The following is a 19,432-nucleotide window of genomic DNA, read 5'->3' as shown; positions in this document are numbered from 1 at the left end:
TGCAGCTGACAACAGAAGGGTAACCAGGAAGTGAACAAGAGAAGAATAGGGAGAAGCTTGTTCTGTGTGGAAAGAATGGAATCGTCAGAAGCCCCGATGCTTGATTTACAAGAAACTGAAAAGATCAGCATGTCCAGAGCCTTGTGGACTAGGAGGAAATCATGAACAGAGAGATAAGAGGTGAACAGGGATAATTCAGAACATTGTAGAACATAACCAAGACATTGGATTTTATGGGAGCCCATTGAAGTTTCTTAACATGTGTGTAAAAATAATGTGAAAAAAATAATAACATGAAAGCTCAGAGGAAGGATAAATTAAGTATTATGTACCCTAGGCTTTGAATTATTCACACACTGTGAGTCCATGAGTATGGAGGATGGGCCATGTATAGAGCATTCACAGATCAGTGGAATGTTAAACAAATCTGGAATGAAAGTGGTACCCAATGTGAGGAGAAGTCATAGGAAGTAAGCTGGAGATTCGGACCATGTGAGGCCAGTACTTGCTCAGAGGATCATGGAAACTGTGGCTTTTCCATTACAACCATTGCTGTCAGGTGAAGGGTCTTTGTGGAGAGCATGAAGCCATGTTGAATAATCAAAAGAGAACAAAAGCTTTAGTTTGAATTAGGAAAACATATTTTAAAAAAGCATACATTATCTTTGCTAGTTTTCAGGACCCTGCATCAGAAGGTCCACGATACATACATGTGAAAATACTGTGACAATAACGACTTCACTTTGTTGCTTTATGTATCAGCTGTCTTTTATTGCTGCCACTGAGATTTTGTGAGTTTGGTTTGTGATGTCTTTTCATACATTATAACATTCTGTACTTCCTACATTCTTACTCAACAAAGCAAGTGCATCAGGGAGAACAGAAGAAAGGAAAATGCCTGTGATCCGGATACTATTTTTACATGCATTCAAATAAGTAAGGTTGTTAAAATGCTGGTAAATCTGTTTATATAAGACTGACTATGCAAATCACTAAAATATAAATTAAAAGAATACATAAATTAAAGCCACAGTTTCACACTCCACAGTCCCTTTAGGGTTAACAGAAATCTTACGTTTCTATTTAAACTTGACTTCTTCTATCATTGGGATAGGTGCTAGATATTTATGTAAAAACCACGTGATAATGTGATGCAGATAAGGGGACATTATTACTTTCAAGAAGGTAGTTAGTCAGCAATATTTTTGAGGACCTATTTTTAAAAAAATTCTTACATTGTATGAATTCTGAGTCATCTCACTACCACCAGTTGAGTTAAATTACTGATTCTGCCTTATGCATTTTTACATGCCCAGCTGCATTCTTGTATGGTAGTCCTGAAAAACTTGTATGCAGACTTGTATGATAGTCCTGAAAAACCCAGACATAACTGGACATCTACTCTGTGACAAGGACTGTCCTTAATGTTGGAGACTAGAGATGATGAATATGGTATATTTGCTCCTAGTGAGCAGACAGAATTATAGGCTCAAATTTGGACATTATAAGCAGCTTTAAATGAAATAAAAAACTATACATATATTATAAATAGTTTTCTCTTATATGTTTTCCTTTACCTCAAACTTCTGTGAGAACATTGACTGGGTCCTAATCAACTCAGCATCTCTCAAAGTACCTGAAACTTAATATATTTTTGTTAAAATAATCATTTTATTGGGAAGACAAAGCAAAAATACTCAAATGATATTGAAAAACATGAACATTTTTATGACGATACAATAAAAATGTAATACTGTAATTCAGAACTGAGAACAAATTTACCTGAACTCCATTTTTGAAGGCAAAATAAGAAATAGAACTCCTATTTCCTTTTTTTTCTCCTTTCAGATGTTTCTACTTTATAGGAAAGTAAGAACAAGTCCTGAAAACACTCTAGAACATTTGGAAAGAATATACAAATACACAAGAATGCAAAGTGCACCACGTGGTGGGAACAGTAGGAGGTACAGACGGCCCTTTTCTTCAGGTATTTTGCAGTAGTTTAATTTATTCTTTGGGAAGCAAGCAACCCTGGATTATGGCTAATGAGGAGAGAGGGTAGAGTTGAAGTTACACTACAGGCAGTGAGATCCAAAAAGTGAGAGCTGTTTGGTTTGAATGCATTTATATTATAAAACAGCCACAGTATTCGACCTACTGGAGCATTTTGAAAAGATTCTCCTCCTGTCATTAATAATCATAACATCTCACTGGGCATCAGAAAATCATTCCTCTCTTGCCTCAACCCTTCCATTAAAATTGATAGTTTTTGCCTTCAGATTTCTATCTTGGCGTACTTAGAGGTTTTAAACACTGTGTTAGATATTATGTATAAAATGCATTTTTTCTTTTAAATCTAAAAATGTCTTCTATTTTAGTTCATGACAACTGCTCGGAAAGACAACTGAAGTCGTTTGGATAGTGTGTTCTGCTCTACTGTCCATTTTAAAATGTCTCCAGTGTCCCTAGATAGTCTTCCTAGATAGTAAATTATCAGTTTTCTCTTCTATGGATTTTAGGCATTTCTCCATCAGGTAATTTTATTACTAACTCCCACCACGTGTTTCGAGTCTAATGGCCCTATTTTATTTCCTGCTAGTTCCAAAATAATCGTCTTGGCTCAGAATTCTATCTTCTGTGCCTCTAACCAGCTCTCATATCCAATGGGCAAAGCTATAATCGAACTTGTGAGACTCTGGGACACTGACAATAGTCATCCAGTTTTCTTTTTCCGTGAAACTACTCATCTTACCTTGGGGAAAGTTTGGACAGCCTGGCAGCAGAGAGAAGAAAGCAGAGGAAAATCCTCACTGCATTTTCTGATTCCTATGTCAGGACAGATTATACATGGGGGGACAAAAGGTTTTATGAGGTCTAAGCTACCAAAACTTTGTGAACTCTTTTAAGAAAAAATATCCAAATGTATCAATAACAGCCAGATACAAAAGTAATTATTTATTAGAATAAGAACATAGGGAGTTTTGTCTTAATGTGAGTTCAGCAAAGTCTTCAGTCCTTATATTAGATCTCTTATAGAAGTAAGTCTTGGGATGGGGAATCTAATGTAATGGATGGGAAAAATGTTATTCACTAAACAGTTTCTTAGTGGTGTGATGTTGGCTCAAGTACGTAAATATAGTCACTTGACTTTTTATAATCAAGAAAGAAAATGTGTGGCAACTGACAGAATTAGAAGAGAGTGAATAGAAAAACAAGAAATGAAGAGGCACATTAGAATATTTTTGTGTTTCCCTGATGATGCAGTGGTCAAAAAATATCTTAAGGAAAATATTTCTGATAGGTAGTTTTTAGGTTGTCTTGCTGAAAAAATGTGCAGTATAAAATGCCCCTCACTCCCCTCAACCCACCCCTACATCCCCCATGAGATCTTCAGTTCGGGCTTTTTCGCTCACTCATATACTAGAGGAAAACTAAAGGAAGCACCTTGTTTGGCTACAGAAAGTTAACATCAATAGACACAGACAAAATGTAGCTTTAATGATGCTTTACAACCAGAGTAAGTGTGAGGGTCATAGTAGGAACGAAGCAATCAAAGGGAAGAAATTCTTTTTTGTGTTCACTTGATGCAGAAGCATTTTTGTTTTACCTCTTATTATTTCTCCCTTACAGCTGAAGTAACAAAACCAAAAACTAAGATAACATGTACTTATAGGCTAGATCTTGTTCATCCCAGAGCACAAGTTCTTTGACTCCAAGTCTGGCTTTCCAAATGTGAACCAGACCACTCTTACTTTGACTGATTTACCTAATCCCTTTTCTTTCCTCTTGGAGGTAAACAGGTGTCCATAACCTGCACCAAGATCTGAGCACTGCCATTTGCTAGGTATCTGTAGACAGAACCAGCAGAAGCCACTATGGACCTAAAACAAGTAGACTGCCAGTTATTTCTCCAGCAAAAACTAAAACAAATAAACAACTTTATTTGGGGTCAACAGAGAATTGCAGTTTGGGGTCTGCAAACATGGTAAGCCACTTGCAAGTCCTTGCACAGCAAGGGAAGGAGAAGTCTTACAAAGAGGAAAAAGAAGTTGGGAGGGCTATGCTAAACAAAGAGTATGTGCTTTTCATTGGCTGGGTTGTTGTCAGGAAAGAAGAGGAGTATTTCTTCTTCCTGTTGACTCTGCTTGTCACAGTGCATGAGAGCTCCCCATTCTGGTCTCTTGATTCTATTTAATTGAGGTTTCTGTTTATCAATTTTTATACCCCAGATCATTGGACTCTCAAGGTCTGATGTCAAATTAGTGGAACCTTGGTGTGAAGACAAGAGAGCATCCTATTGCTTATTCTTTATACTCAAATTTGTTGTGGTCCTCAAGGCAGGCTTTTATCAAGTGGGGAATTGACTTGAAAGCATTAAGCATTGATGAGACCTTTCTCAATAATGCTATATGTTTCAAGTTTAATGATTAAATAAAAATAAATAAAAGGTCACATTTTCTTTGTTTTGCATTTTGCTGGCCAGAATTCATTATTACTTAAATGTCTCTCTAGATATTTCTATAATTTTTATGTACACAATAAAATGCTGAGATTTTGTCTCCTCTATCTTGGAGCCATCTCCTTCATAGCAGCTGGTAGGTAACTCACCCCAGCTGTTGTCTTTCTCACTGTCTTATAATATACTCGGGCCTAAGAGAAAGATAATTTAGGCAAGATGTGGGTTCTGACTAGGCATTGCAGCCCAGGACAAGAAATCTAGCTGTGTTTGTCAGATTCCTGGGTTAGAAAAACCCAAGTCAAACTTGGAGATGGAAACAGAGCTGGGGAAATTGGTGGATAAAGAACCAGTAGTCCTCACCTGAGATCCTTTGGTCAGTTGAAATTTTGAGGTGCCCATTTTTTATCTGTATATTAAAAAGTTAAAGTCTACAATTATTCTAAATGTGTACTGTTGAGTTCCAGAGTACATAAAATGCCAAAAAGCCACATTCACAATTATTTTCTGGCATGCCTCACTCTATCTCTAGAATCTTGATTTAATTAAGGAAACTTTGGGGTTTATCAGGTTTTCATGAGGTCATGCCATTAATGCTTCTGAGAATCCATTTATCCAGCTAAAAAAATGGAGTTGTATCACCTTAATCCTCACAGAGTTTCTTAACTAAGAACATGACAACCGCATTCTACATTTCTTTGCCCTTAGGTTGTATCTTAATGGCAGTGTCCAGAATTTGCACTTTTTCCCTAAAGTTTTATTTGAGTGGCCAAATATTTGAAATAATTAAAAAGTTTTATTGTTTTCTTTTGAATTTTGGAATGTGTGGGCTATGTATATTTCCTTTCAATTATATTTGCAAATCTTTTTTTCAAACTCACCTCATAGCTACATTTTTGATATTATGACTAAAAATCATTTAGCTGAAGATTCAAGCTTATTGATAACATCCTCTGTATTCCACATTACCTCAGGTGATAGATATACCAAATATGCTGCCACTGCATAACACGGGATGCCACTTTTCCTGCATTCTCTGAGTGTTTTCTCACTACTCTTTCCTAGTCCCAAAGACGGTATTTTAGACTTCTATTACGGCAATGTACCACTTCCGATACCATTTTCTTTATCAGTTAGCTAGTGCATAAAAATATTGCATAGTAAACCTTCCCAAATGTCAGCTTACAACAACCAACAACTGTTGTTATTTTATGGGTCTGTGCATCACCCAGAGGTAGGTTTATCTGTTCATCTAGATTGGCTCAGCCCCAGGTCGCAGGTTTGGTTTGTGTCTGCTCCATACATGTTTATTGTGAGATCCAGACTGAAGGAGGATCGCTGAAGCATAGAAACGTTGCAGGAAGATGGGGTGCAAGAGGGTGGTCATGTCCCAGGTCTCAGTCGAGTCCCTGGGATGCACCCAGCCCCACCGAGTGAGGGTCCTTGGCTTCATGCAGGAAAGAATTCAAGAGTGAGCCACAGTTGAGTAAAAGATTTATTCAGAGAGATGCACACTCCATAGACAGAGTGTAGGCTGTTTCAGGAGGCAAGAGAGAGCAGCCAGCCGATTGTTAGTCTTTATGGGCTGGGTTACTTCATATGCTAACAAGTGGGAGGACTACTTTGGGGGAAAGGGCAGGAATTCCCAGGAATTGGGCCACTGCTCACCTTTTGACCTTTTATGGCCCCTGTGGGAGTGCAATTTAACATGCTAATACATTACAATGAATGTATAATGAAGCTCAAGGTCTATTGGAGGTCAAATCATCGACCAGCTTGAACCTCAAAATCTACTGAGAGTTGAATCTTATGCCATCTTGGTGCTAACTACTGTGTCATTCTTCTAACAGTAGTGCCCTGCCCCCTTCCTTCCTGTCTCATTTGAACTGTAGAGTTCCTCTGTGCATAGGCAAGTATTACACCCAGCAACTTGGTAAAGAATATGGTTTGGAAACAGTCTCCTTCTGTCTTGGGTTGGCAAGAAGATATGGATTGTAATTCAATACCCATAATTTATTAGTGACCCAACGTTAAGCAAATTGCTTACTCTCTTCAAGGTTCAAGTGTACGGTGGAGATAATAATGCCTGCTTCATAGAGCTATTGTATTATAAGAAGATGATAATGTGCAAAGTGTTCAGCGTAGTGTCTGGCAAATAGTAAGATTTGTTTTTATCTCCCCTGCTATTTTCTTTTATCTTGCCTTATTTCAGTGGCATTACATATGGATACACTATGGATAATACACCTTTTTCAGGAGAAAATAAAGGCATTACCTCTTGACATTTTAATATCTATTGACCTTCAGTTTTATCCAAGTATTTTCTGGACTAAAACAGTTCTGTCCCTCCCCAGGAATTTCTGGCTTCTATGCTATGTCTTCATAGAATATTAGAACCAGAAAGAGCCTTAGAGTTATTCATTTTCCAGATGAAGAAACAGACAACTGAAAAGATGAGGTGGCTTGCTCAAGGTCATTCAGCTAGCAGTGGCAAAGCTGAGGTTACTCTCTATTCTAGTCCGCGGTTCACTTTGCTATCCAAACTAGTGACTGAAAATGAAGAACTTACAAGTTTCTCTGGCTAGTTACCTGCTAATTTCTTAGCTAAAACCACAACAAAAATAAACAACAAGGATAATAATAACAAAATGGAAAGTGGTCCATTTTTCCAACTTCTTCTTAGCTCCAGATTATGTGCTTATATATTAAATCTAAAGTTTCACAATCAGGAGACAGAAACACAAATAACTGTGGGTAGATTTCAGAAATCAGTATAAACTAAACGAGTTCATAGGGGCCAGCTATCTCCAAAATCCAATAATCTTTGAAGGGCCCACCATAGGCTCCAGTAAGAGAATAGAAGGGCCCTCCCAGAATCCCCCACAAATTTAGGATCCAGGAATACTCAGCAGGCAACCAACATTATGATCCAGAAACAAGTTTAATTAAAGCACAGAGCAGTGTACAGAGTTGGACCACCTGCATTGCTGAGACCTGGAATTTGTTCAAAACAGATAGAATAAAAGAGAAAAAAGAAAAAAAGAAGAAGAAATCCAATGCTTTGGTTAGCTCCAAGAGAGATATGTTGTGTTTGCTCAAATGTCTCATGAGACGATGTATGCATAAAGTAGCCAGGCCTGAAAATTTACAGCTGTGCAGTTGGGAGTTCAGATTTAGGACCAAATATATATAAAGAGAATTGGAGGATGTGCCTGGTGATTTCTAGCGCTGTAGGTGGGAATGATGCTTGCAACTTAGATGCAGAGAATGGCTATTTTCAAACTTGAGACATCTGTGGGCACCATGTTTTGTGCCATGCACAAAAGGAGCAAAGAGAATGTCTGAAGAGGCTACATTTGAAGATGGTTATTACCAGAAGCATCAAAACCACAATGCTTTGTGAGCAGAATAGGCAATGAGTGCAATAGAGTTTAAGCAAAAAGACCACTAGGACGGAGGGATGAAGGAGGGCTTCACATAGGCAGTAAGACTGGGCTAAGCTCCCCCAGGCCCTACAGATCTGGACTGAGCTCTGCACTCCCTTTCTGGTTTTCCTTTGTTGGATCTTTGGGTCCTGACCTTGGCAGTGCAATTAGGTTGTTGTGGTATCATCTTTTGCTAAATTCTCAATTGCAATTCTGAAGTTTTCTAAAAGTTGTGACCCTAACACCCTATTTCTGAGACTGCCTCATTATGTTTTCAGCTGTCACCATGCTCCTTACCAACCCAGACTTGGTGCACTAATTGTTTTTATGCTTCTGCTTACATAATTTTCCAGTTCCTGTGTCATACTAACAAAAGCCATCAAACATTATTACTCATTCTTATTTCTGCAAATATCCAAGTCGTTTTATCCCAGCAATTACTCTGAAATAGATTTCTTCTCCTGAAATTACTAGCATTGCTCCTTTTTTACACTGACACCTGCAAATGCTGAATTTTAAACTCAACAGGTGCCCTTTATTCATACCTTTAATGATTCAGCTTTTGAATGACTGAGGAATTGTTCCTACCTATAATAAGGAATCTTTTCACTCTTATAAGCCAGTCATTGTATCTACATGAATTTGAATATCAGAGTTAGCCATGTGATCCACTAACTGTAACCTGCCCTGATAGCCTCAACTTTCTTAAGATATAGACAATTGTAGTTATCCTTAGCTAGTAAATAGTATTATAACCGGTTTTTTGCTGGTAAATATTTAACAACCAACTCTCCAGGGAAAACAGTCCTGATTTCCACTATTTACTGATTCCATGGTGTAAATACTCCCACATGTCTGACATCAAGCTACATATTTGACATGACTGAACACAGAATTGGGAAGAGAAGTTCACAATCAGCTCTTTTGAACCAATATGTGCTGGTTCCAACACCACCACTGAATAAATATTATTTGACAATGCACTTTTTGCTGCAACAAAATAAAGATGTCATTATTTTTCAGTGGGTTTACAATTTGAATAAGAAAAAATAAAAGCATGCACATACAAACATGCATATACTCATAAATAATCTGATAAGGTACAAAGCACAAGGAGAAGTTTTCAGAGTACACAGTGGAAAGTAATTATTAGTATGGATATTTTAAGCATATGGAGAGTAGTATGTGTGTTTTCATGCTTTATTAAAAAAAACAGAAATCTATTACAAGGCACTCACACATGCTTAGAATATTGCTTTGATAACTGAAAAAGGCAGAAAACAAGTTTCCAGGTGGAAAATACTTTTTTAATTCAGTTCAATTATTTTGAACAGCCACCCAGAGGTCTCTGAATTTAGACAGTTGCTCCCTATTCATTCTCAGGGTTGTAATGTACAAAGCCATTTATCCAGTAAAAAATCCACATACTATATCTGAACCGGTGGTACAATAGAGCACAAAATAGACGAGGTCCCTGTTCGCCTGCCTCTTGCTGTCTAGTGGGAAAAAAGATATATCTGCATATCTACCTATGTAATTGCATGATTATACCTGCTATGGAGGGAATGTGCAGGGGGATTATGAGAGCTCATGACAGGGAAATTGATTAGAATGGGAGGAGCGGTGGTCAGAGAACTTTCCTCCAAAGATGTGATAATTATACAATAATACAAAAAATGAATGGAGCTTAATCAGGGAAAGAGGAAGGCATTGGAAGGTGCAATAAAAACCAAGGGAACTGCAGCATATAGAAACCTGCGCAGCACTGGAGGTGACACATTTTAGAAAGTTGATCATTGTGGACAGGATGAAGGGTTGATGGCCAGAGATGAAGCTGGAGAGAATGAAAAGCCAGGTCAGGCAAGGTCTGGGAATGGAGTTAAGGATTTTGAATTTTATTCCATGAGGTAAGACAGTCACTGGGCTGGGGGTTGGAGGGGAGGTGAACAGGAGAGTGATGTGCTTACAGGTGCCTTGCCTGAGCACCTCAAAAATATGATACTAAATATATATAACATGAAGCAAGTCTTGATTCCATTTAAAGCAGTTCTGCTTTCGGGGATACAAAGAAATACTCTTTGAACATCACTCCTATTTCTGGGCATCTTTTTACCAAAAAAAAAAAAAAAAAAAAAGAAAAGAAACCCTAAGAATATCATCAGATGCTTTTATCTTGTGGCACCCATCTGGAAACAATGTTCTATATTACCCTGACAGATGGGTGGGGGAAATCTGGTGGGTTTTTTTTGTGTTTTTTTTTTTTGTCTCTGGGGACAACTTCTTGAGTGCTACCTGCCAGCCTCTTGTTGTTAGTTGCAGATTAAGTTCTTTGAGAATTCAGACTTCCAAAACTGATGGACAAGAAGATGTTTTGGGGGCTGTAGTGTACAAAGCCATTTATTCAATAAAAAGTGTGTATACTATACTCTGAACCGGTGGTACAGTAGAGAGTGAAATAGACTAGTTCCCTGTTCATCTGCATTGTGCTGTCTAGTGGGGAAAAAAGATATATCTGCATATCTACCTATGCAATTGCATGGGAGGGGAGGGCAGTGATTGTGGACAAAGCAACAGATATATTCCAATTTTAGAATTTGGAGAGAGGGGTGGGGATTATAGCTCAGTGGTAAAGTATGTGCTTGGCACATGCATGAAGTCCTGGATTCAATCCCCAGTGCATCTGTTAAATGGGAAAAAAATTTTTAATTTTTTAAAAATTAAAGAGAAAAGAATTTGGAGGCAAGTTAAGCTAGCTCCTCACCACCCAGATTTCCCAAACTCTCCGGCACAAATGTTCAAACTTTAGTTGTGCAAGTTAACCTGGACAGAAGTGGAGTTTTAAATGGTTAAATATCAATTTGAAGTTAACAACCTGAGACTTGACCAAATCCATAGAAATTACCTAAATCAGCACCTTGAGGTTCATTTCACACAGAGAGACAGAGAAATTAGACAAGGGATTTGCTATTGATTCTTGGCTGCTGCTGCCTCCTCACATTCATTATGAGGGACATGTTTTATTTTTGTCTCCCTTCAACTCATCCCTTCTTACAATGTGCCCTGGTACTACCTGCCTCCTCTCTGCCCCCTACCATCAAAGGAAAACAAAACAAAACAAAACAAAACAAAACAACAAAAACACTTCCTTGCCTCACCCGATGCCACTGCTGCTTTCTTTTCTTGCTTTTTAGATTTTTATTGTTATTGATTTCTTTATGGTGGTAAAATTGAGTAAAGGGAAATTTCTCCAGAATTCAACACAAGAATATCATATCATGAACTCCCCAACAGTCAGCTCCATTATATGATTGAATTAGATCCCAGGAGAAATAGTAAGAGGGCAGTCATCTGAGTTACTTAAAACTCAACTGGTTGACATCATGGAAAATGTGCTATCAGGTATGTTAGAGCTTCTGCCAAATGGGAATGAAGAAAAAGAACATAAAAGATTCATTTTCTCCCCTCAGTTCAATTTTTCTTTAGGCTGAATTCTAGAACTCTTGCTAAAATATCTGCAGACTGAAAATGCCTTGTTTCTCTGCTACCACATGCCTTACACTAGGGAGAAAAAAAAAAATACCACCCCCCTCTTTCAATGATCAAAAAGCAGGATAGACACTTAGGTAAAAATTTTCAGACCCAAGTTCTAATTCTGGGCCAGTTCCCAATTCTATAGCAATTCTATGGAAATTCTACCAGTAAAGGTCAGGATGTAACACTTCTACAATTATCACTACTGCCAGTATACATCACTTCTTGCAATTCTTAAGTGTCATTTTTATCCACAGATGAGTAATGCTTTCATCCCACAAAAAAGCACCTATTGTCTAAATACAAGGTGTTATAGCAATTATTCTGAGTCTATTTATAGATTTCTTTCTTTGTTTTTTAATATATACCCACTGAGGAGTCTGGCTCCAGGCCAAAGTCCTAAATGATCTTTCAGCCTGGCCATTAGCAATTGCAAGGCTTTGCTGGACACAAGGCTTTCCTTGTGAGGGAAAGCTGTCCTCCCCAACCTGACTTGGTGCACTGTCAGGGCATCACAATTTTCTGCATCAAGATGTTGAGATAAATCAATGTCCCTGTTGCCTAGCACTCTAGGTCCAAGAAAAGGGGAAGTGGCTTTCTATGACAATGGTGGAAGTAAGATAGATATAGCCCTCTTTCCTCCCAAACATTTCAATAAAAAAACACCTTATTCTTAAAAGCCAATGATACCATATGCAGAGCTGTCATAGTTTATGGGGCTCTGTGGTAGGCAGAATGATGTTCCCTCTGGGGACACCCACATCCTAATCTCTAGACCCTGTAGATATGTTAGACTACATGGCCAAAAGGACTCTGCCCAGGTGATTAAACTAAGGACCTTGGAACAGGGAGATTATTCTGGGTTATCCAGGTGGGCCCAGTGTAATCTCTTAAATGTAAAAGAGGAAGGCAGACAAGGAAGTCAAACTGATGCATCAAAGGCCCTGACCCACCATTTCTAGCTTTGAAGATAGAAGGAGCAGCCAGGAACCAAGGAATATAGGTGACCCCTAGGAGCTAAAAAGGGTAAAGAAATGCATTCTTCCCTAGAACTTTCAGATAGAAATACAGCCTTGCTAACACCTGATTTTAGTTCATCGAGACCTGTGTTGCATGTCTGCTGCACAGAATTGTGAGATAATAAATGTGTGTTGTTTTAACTCACCAACTATACAGTAAAAATGTTTACAGCAGCAATAGTAAAGTAACGCAGCTCTTTCACAAATACCCTTTCATTAGATAATAAAACAGCATCATGAAGTAGATATTATTTTCTCTACTTGAAAAATTATTTCCTATTTATAAGCTTTAGGTTGTCCATTTGGGGGAAGTGATTTGCTCCATCTTGCACAGCTGGTAAGAGGCAGAGCTGGAACTCACACTCAGACACATGAATCAAATCCATGTCCTTTTCTATTCTATCCTCTGCCCTTCCCAAGTTTCTTTGGGACCTCAGCCTCCAGAAATATTCAGATAAGTTTTATTGCTGATGCTCATTGCCTCTTACCCCAATCCTCTATGTATTTCTGGACAAATAACCACACACATAAATATAGTGTTTTAATCAATACCCCAGAAGCAATTACTGCTTGTCTACTTGCAATCAATTTTAATGTGCAGGAAAACTCTCATGCAAATTCTTTTGGCTTTTATACCACTGGAATGAAGACATTAAGCCTGTACCTAATCATCACCATGATCACTTTGCAGGACTCTCCTTCAGTTTCTGACTCCTTTACCAAATCACCCTCCACTCCTACCAGGCCACAGCATATCAGGGCCTTCCCATGTGCTCTGAGAAAGCAACATATGTGGGTAGTAGCAACTTATGGTTGATTGGAGTTAACAGAAGGTCCAAGCAGTGTTTACCATTCCACAGTCATAAGCAAGAGCGTGCTATCTCCTGCAGATGACTGGTTCTTTTTGCCAAGCACAGATGACCATCAAAACCCTCAAAACCTTGGCCTAAAGGATGACAAGTATAAAAGTAGCAAAATGGTGGACATGGAATGAACATTCTGAATATTGTGAATACTGCTTAGAAAGAAAGTGTGCCTCAATGAAGAAGTTAATCAGACCTCCAGGCATCCTTCAAGGTTAAACTGCTCTTCAGGCACTCTTCATGTCTCCCCTGTCAAAAGGGTTCTGCCATGTCACCTGCCCACAGAACTTTGCCTCTCTAATTTACTATAAATCTCTTTTTTTCTGTTTAACAATTTCTGTATTATTGGCCCTGCCTTTTGATTTTTTAACAAATAATTTATCTCATAAAAAAATAACAATTACTTCTCTCAATTTTTGTCTTGTGGTTCCCTGCTCTCATGGTTCCCTGAGAAGGCTTCCCTGAGAACATTAATTCATGTTCTCACTTAATCATCACATCAACCCCAGCAGGCATATATTAATGTTCACATTTTTTCAGATGAAAAAATTGAGCTTGAGTTGTGTATCTGAAGATTACATGCACATAGACGTGGGTTTAATTCATAAGTCAGTACTTTCTACTGTGTCTGGGCAGGGTGAGAATGCATGACTGGCTTTCACAGTTGGTGACTTCTTTGAGCCACATGTGTCTGATTCCTTCCCATTTCAGAACCACAGCTAATGATGAATGAGGTCTGGGCTTAGGGAAAGCAAATGGAGGTTCATGGTCAGAATGAGAAAGAGCCCAATGAAAAGGCCAGGCAGACTGCTACACTGAGTTGTCAGTCTAAATGGTTTGAAAAGAAAGAATCTGCACCCAAAGCTAATGATATAAAAATTAGCCCAAAGAGGTAAAAGCCAAGACTGTGGCAGAAGTTAAGTAATAGAGCCTGGATTAATTCCCCAAGGTGACTGGCACTAGCATGGTATCTAATTGTAGTGAAAACTGTCTCTAATGCTCTAGAAAACAGATTAAAGTAGGTAAATAAAATAAAATATAGATAAACAAAATATAATAAAAATAAAATAAACTAAGGCTGGCCTATCCTCTGTATGGACAGAGTAGTTCTGGTGACTTGCAGGAGAATCTGGATGCTACAGAGATATTATTTTTAAATAATTTTTTCATGGATTTCAAGAAAAAATATAAGTCTACAAATGATTAATGCTAGAAAGGGTGTGGAGAAAAAGGAACCCTCCTACACTGTTCATGGGAATGTAAATTGGTGTAGCCACTATAAAGGACAGTATGGAGATTCCTTAAAACACCAAAAGTAGACTTACCATATGATCCAGCAATCCCACTCCTGGGCATACATCCAGAGAAAAATATAATTCAAAATGACACATGCACCCCAATGTTCACAGCAGTACTATATACAACATCCAAGACATGAAAACAACCCAAATGTCCATTGACAGATGACTGGATAAAAAGATGTGGGATGTGTGTGTATGAATACTACTTAGGCATTAAAATGAGTAAAATAATGCCATTTGCAGAAACATGGATGGACCTGGAGCTCATCATTCTTAAGTGAAGTAAGCCAGAAAGAGAAAGAAAAATGCCCCATATGGGGCATCACTTATATGTGGAATCTAAAAAAGATGGACACAAATGAACTTATTTGCAAAACAGAAACAGACTCACAGACATAGAGAACAAACTTATGGTTACTAGGGGGTAAAGGGGGTGGGAAGGAATAAATAGGGAATTTGAAAATTGCACCTCTTGGGGGGTGATGGAAATATTAGCTATCTTGATTGTTTGTGGTGGTGGTTTCATGGGTATTTACATCTATCAAAATTCATCAGATTGTACATCTGAAATATGTGTGGTTTACAGGACCTATGCCACAATAAAGGTGCATAAAAGAAGAAAAAATAAAGCTTAAATACTGTGTTTAACTCATAATTTTATATTTTTGATGAGGCTAAGTTTGGGGAGAGAGAAAGAGAGAGAGAGAAAGAAACAGAGAATTTAAAGTCAATGTAAGGATGTACCACTAAGTAAATAAAATGCTTAGTAAAGTTATGGCAAACTGCATAAGGCAAAAGTTCTTAAGCTCTTATGAGAGTATTGTTTAAAATAAGGAAAATCCTTTATTAATCAATATAATTGCACCATTTTCAACTAAAAGAGGCAGACGACCACACATTAAATTTAGCAATATTTCTTGTGATTGTCTTATAAGCTCACAAATGTGCTGGTTTCTTTAGTGGTTGACAAAAAAGGAGAAAGATAAAACACCTACTATCTGTCCTCAAGAAACATACAGTATGTTGTGAGGAGAAGATAAAATCCATAGAAAATTTGGCCAAAACAGATTGAGTGTGAATGTAAGAGGACCTGATGATGTATCAGAGACAGGAGGAAATGGCAAGCATGGAGTGGCCAGAGAGGTTTCATGGAATGAAGGAGGTATAGTCCAGCCTTTGAAGGCTATGTTGCATTTGCCTAAGTATGGAGGAAAGAAACAATATAGGAGGCTAAACAGTGTTATTCAGGGTAGAATGAGTAGATTGCAATTTTAGAGGTATATAGGCAAGGTGAGTAGAAGTAGGCATTAAAGAGGTAAGCTGATTTTGGGGAAAGTAATCCAGCCAAAGTTAGTGTGTCCAAGTAATTTAACCAACATAAAGGCTTGGGATTAGTCAATTGTCTACTGGGAGATTGATGTCCAGACTGACAGTGACAGAGATTTCCCCTCTCACCAACTTTTCCCTTCATGAATAATAAGGCTCAAAGCTCACCTCTTTCAAATGGTCTCTCTAAATATGAAGTCTACAGTGATGGAGGCAAAAATATTTATTCATAAACCCACTGAGAAATGGCATAGCGTATGCTATATGTCAGGCGCTATACTAGCAGATCCTGAGAATACTGAAATGTACAAAAACCCCTCTAAATAAAAAACTCACAATCTAGGAAGGAAAACAGACAAATGTCTGATTAAAATGCATTATGAAAATGATATGGGGACAGTTAAGGATAGTGTTTAAAAGTATCATATTCAAGAATTAATTAACCAATTCACCGTGGTGGAGAAAAAGAGACAGTTAAAGATGTTTGAGCAGTTACTCAAAAGACAAGTAGACATTTACAAAGTCAATGAAGTACAGAAGGGTATCAACGAAAGAGGGACTACTATATGTAAAAACAGGGAAATAAGAAAGAGAAATGTTCAGAGAATGCTAAATATTTCAGTATATTGATGTATAGGTGACATTGAACTACAAATTAAAGAATGAAGTTACCAAGACAGGCAGAGATATAGCTTACCAAAATGTAGATTAGATTAACCTTCCCAGGTTAATATGGAATAAATATAATAGAATAATCTAAAAAAGAACTATAGAATATAGAACAGTTAGAATAATATAGACAAGAACTATAGGTAACATAAACACACAAAAGCACACACAAATATATACACATATGATATATATGGTTAAATGTTTGTGTTGAAGAGCAACCAACTTAAATAGTCCCTGAGGGCCCACAGTACTTGAGATAAGGTTAATACTCAAGGTGAAGGACACATTATTCTTGAGTTTTTTCTGAGGACATTTCTGGTTGGCTTCCCAGGGAATAGAGCCCCAAGAAGTAAGTGTCAGTTTAGTGTACTGAAGAGTCTGAAGAGTCAGAGACCAAACCCCAGGCCAACAGCAGTATAAATATGAGGGACAAAGTTTTGGAGCAGAGGGAATCAGAGAGACAGAAGTCTCAAAATCTGCATACAAATATCCTCAAGTCATTGAATAACTCCCAAATTCTTCACGCAACAGGAAAGCTCCACGAAACTCAGCACAAAATGTTAGGTAGTGTGTGAAAGACCAGAGCACAGATGTCTGCTGTCACTCAGGGCTGGGGAGATGAGAGGTGGAATTCAAACACTGCCAAGAGGGGCCTTGGTAAGCACCTGGGGATTTCTGTTGAGACTCAGAAGGACTTGGCCTTAGAAATAATGACCATCCCCTAAGATTAAACACAAAACTTAACTAGATCAAGAAAGCCTAGAATCATTCTTGAAAGGATAAAGTTTATTTACCGCAACTGCCTGCCTGACAAGAAAATTTAAGCATCTTTGCAGAAAGAAAACATCATCAAGATTCTCTATTTTTTTTCATTCATGAGTCCATGGTCTAATCAATAAATTTTGATGCATGGCAAAAATAGACTGACATCAAATCAATTTAAAAAAAGGAATGAAAAATAAAAAAACAAAAGAAATCAGAATATTCAGAAAATATCTTTAAAATAATTATAATTAATACATTTAAAAGAAAAGAAAGAAGAGAATTGTGAGCAGACCTAAAACATGAAAACATATCAAACTGAAAGTATAGAAATAAAAAATTCATCAGCTAAATTAAATATTGAGTAAAATATCAGATTAGAAACATCAGAAAGCCTGTAGAAAATATCCAAGTTAAAGACTGAGACCAAAAATAATAGAAAATAGAAAAAAAAAGACTATAAAAAACACATGATATATATTAAAAAGATATACAAAATATGGAATCAGAGTATCAGGTGAAGAAAAATGTGGAAAAATATTAGCCATTTTTTTTTAACCTGACAAAATTCAGGAAACTCCAAGAATTCTAAGGAGAAGAAATACAAGAAAAGCCTCATCCAAAAAAATGATAAACAATTAAAAACCAAAGACAATGACAGTAAGTTAAGAGCCTCCAGAGGGGAGGAAAAAAGACAATTACCTTCAAAAAAACAATAATAAACTTATGGCTGTTTTAATCATGTGACTGACTAAAAACAAAAGCCAATTAAATGATGTCTTTAGAGTACTGAAAGGAAAAGAATATAGTGTGCCATCTTAGAATTCTATCCCAGGGAGAACATGTCTCAGAATAGCAGCAATTTATAGACAAGTTCAGATTCTGGAAGAATCTGTCACCCATATACTTGCCTGTAAAATATACTAAAAACTGAAAAATAGTTATCCCAGATGTAAATATGGAAGTACATTTTTTAAAAAAAGTGGGCATAGGAAAGGTAAAAATGAAGATGTCACAGATTAGGTTTTTTAGTATGTATCTAGAAAGTTCCCTGGGCTGTGTTCTTAGAATCAACAATTTTGAGGAGTAAAAGAAGCAAGATTAGGTAAAGGAATTAGGCGGCCACACAGTAACAACAAAGGCCTCAGCTAACCCTGCAGGCTCTTCTAGTCTCTTATCTTCCATCCGCTGGCTGAAGCCTGTCCCAGGAAGTGGGGGTGATCTTGGATAAGATGGCTCTCTTCAGCCAAGGGCAAATCAACTGAAGGGAAACCAAGTTGGCTGTTAGCACTACCAGCAGTTGAGTGAATGAGTGTTTCAATCCCAGAAAAGGTTAGATGTGATAGGCAGTGCGACACAATGTCTATCACAGTCCATCTCTTGGGCACTGGGACCTACAGTCTTACCCTGGAGATATGGTGGGTTCAGGCCAGACCACCTCAATAAAGTGAATACTGTAGTGAAGCAAGTCACGTGAACTTTTTGGTTTCCTAGTACACAGAAAGTTATGTTTATAGTATACTGTAGCCTATTAAGTGTGAAATAGCATTATATCTAAAAAGATCAATGTACATATCTTAATTAAAAAATATTCTATTGCTAAAAAATTGCTAATCCTCATTTGAGCCTTCAGGGAGTCATAATCTTCTTGCAATAATAACATCAAAGATCACTGATCACAAATCACCATTATAGTATAATATAATATAATATAATATAATATGGAAAAAGCTTGAAATAGTGCAAGAATTACTAAAATGTGACAGAGAGACACAAAGTGAGTGAATGCTGTTGGAAAAACTGCACCAATAGACTTGTTCTAGGCAGGGTTGCCACAAATCTTCAATTTGTGAAAAACACATATCTGCAAAGTGCATTAAAGTGAGGCACCATAGGATGAGGGGTGGCTGTACTTGTATCTTATAAGTTCTGGGAGCAGTTCCTTCAAGATTCTGGTAGGCTTTTTTTTTTTTCCTGGATGAATTGTATAAGGAGAATGTTTATGATATTAATTAAAGTCTTAAGTATTCAGCTGGTTCCTAGGCCAAAACTTACACTTACCGTCTTTATCTACCAT

General features: G+C 37.5%; 1 long non-coding RNA gene across 1 annotated transcript in view; it reads left to right on the top strand.

Annotated features, from left to right (window-relative positions):
* The first annotated feature begins 1,860 nt into the window (after positions 1 to 1,860).
* The window catches only part of LOC140699841 (uncharacterized), an 80,557-nt gene continuing 62,985 nt past the window's right edge, over positions 1,861 to 19,432 (top strand). Inside the window, exon 1 of the long non-coding RNA XR_012078089.1 lies at positions 1,861 to 1,987. This is a non-coding gene — a long non-coding RNA (uncharacterized lncRNA). The remainder of the gene's footprint in view (positions 1,988 to 19,432) is intronic.

This window comes from Vicugna pacos, chromosome 11 (assembly GCF_048564905.1).
Source record: "Vicugna pacos chromosome 11, VicPac4, whole genome shotgun sequence".
Lineage (NCBI taxonomy): Eukaryota > Metazoa > Chordata > Mammalia > Artiodactyla > Camelidae > Vicugna > Vicugna pacos.
This window is presented reverse-complemented; position numbering and strand designations above follow the sequence as displayed.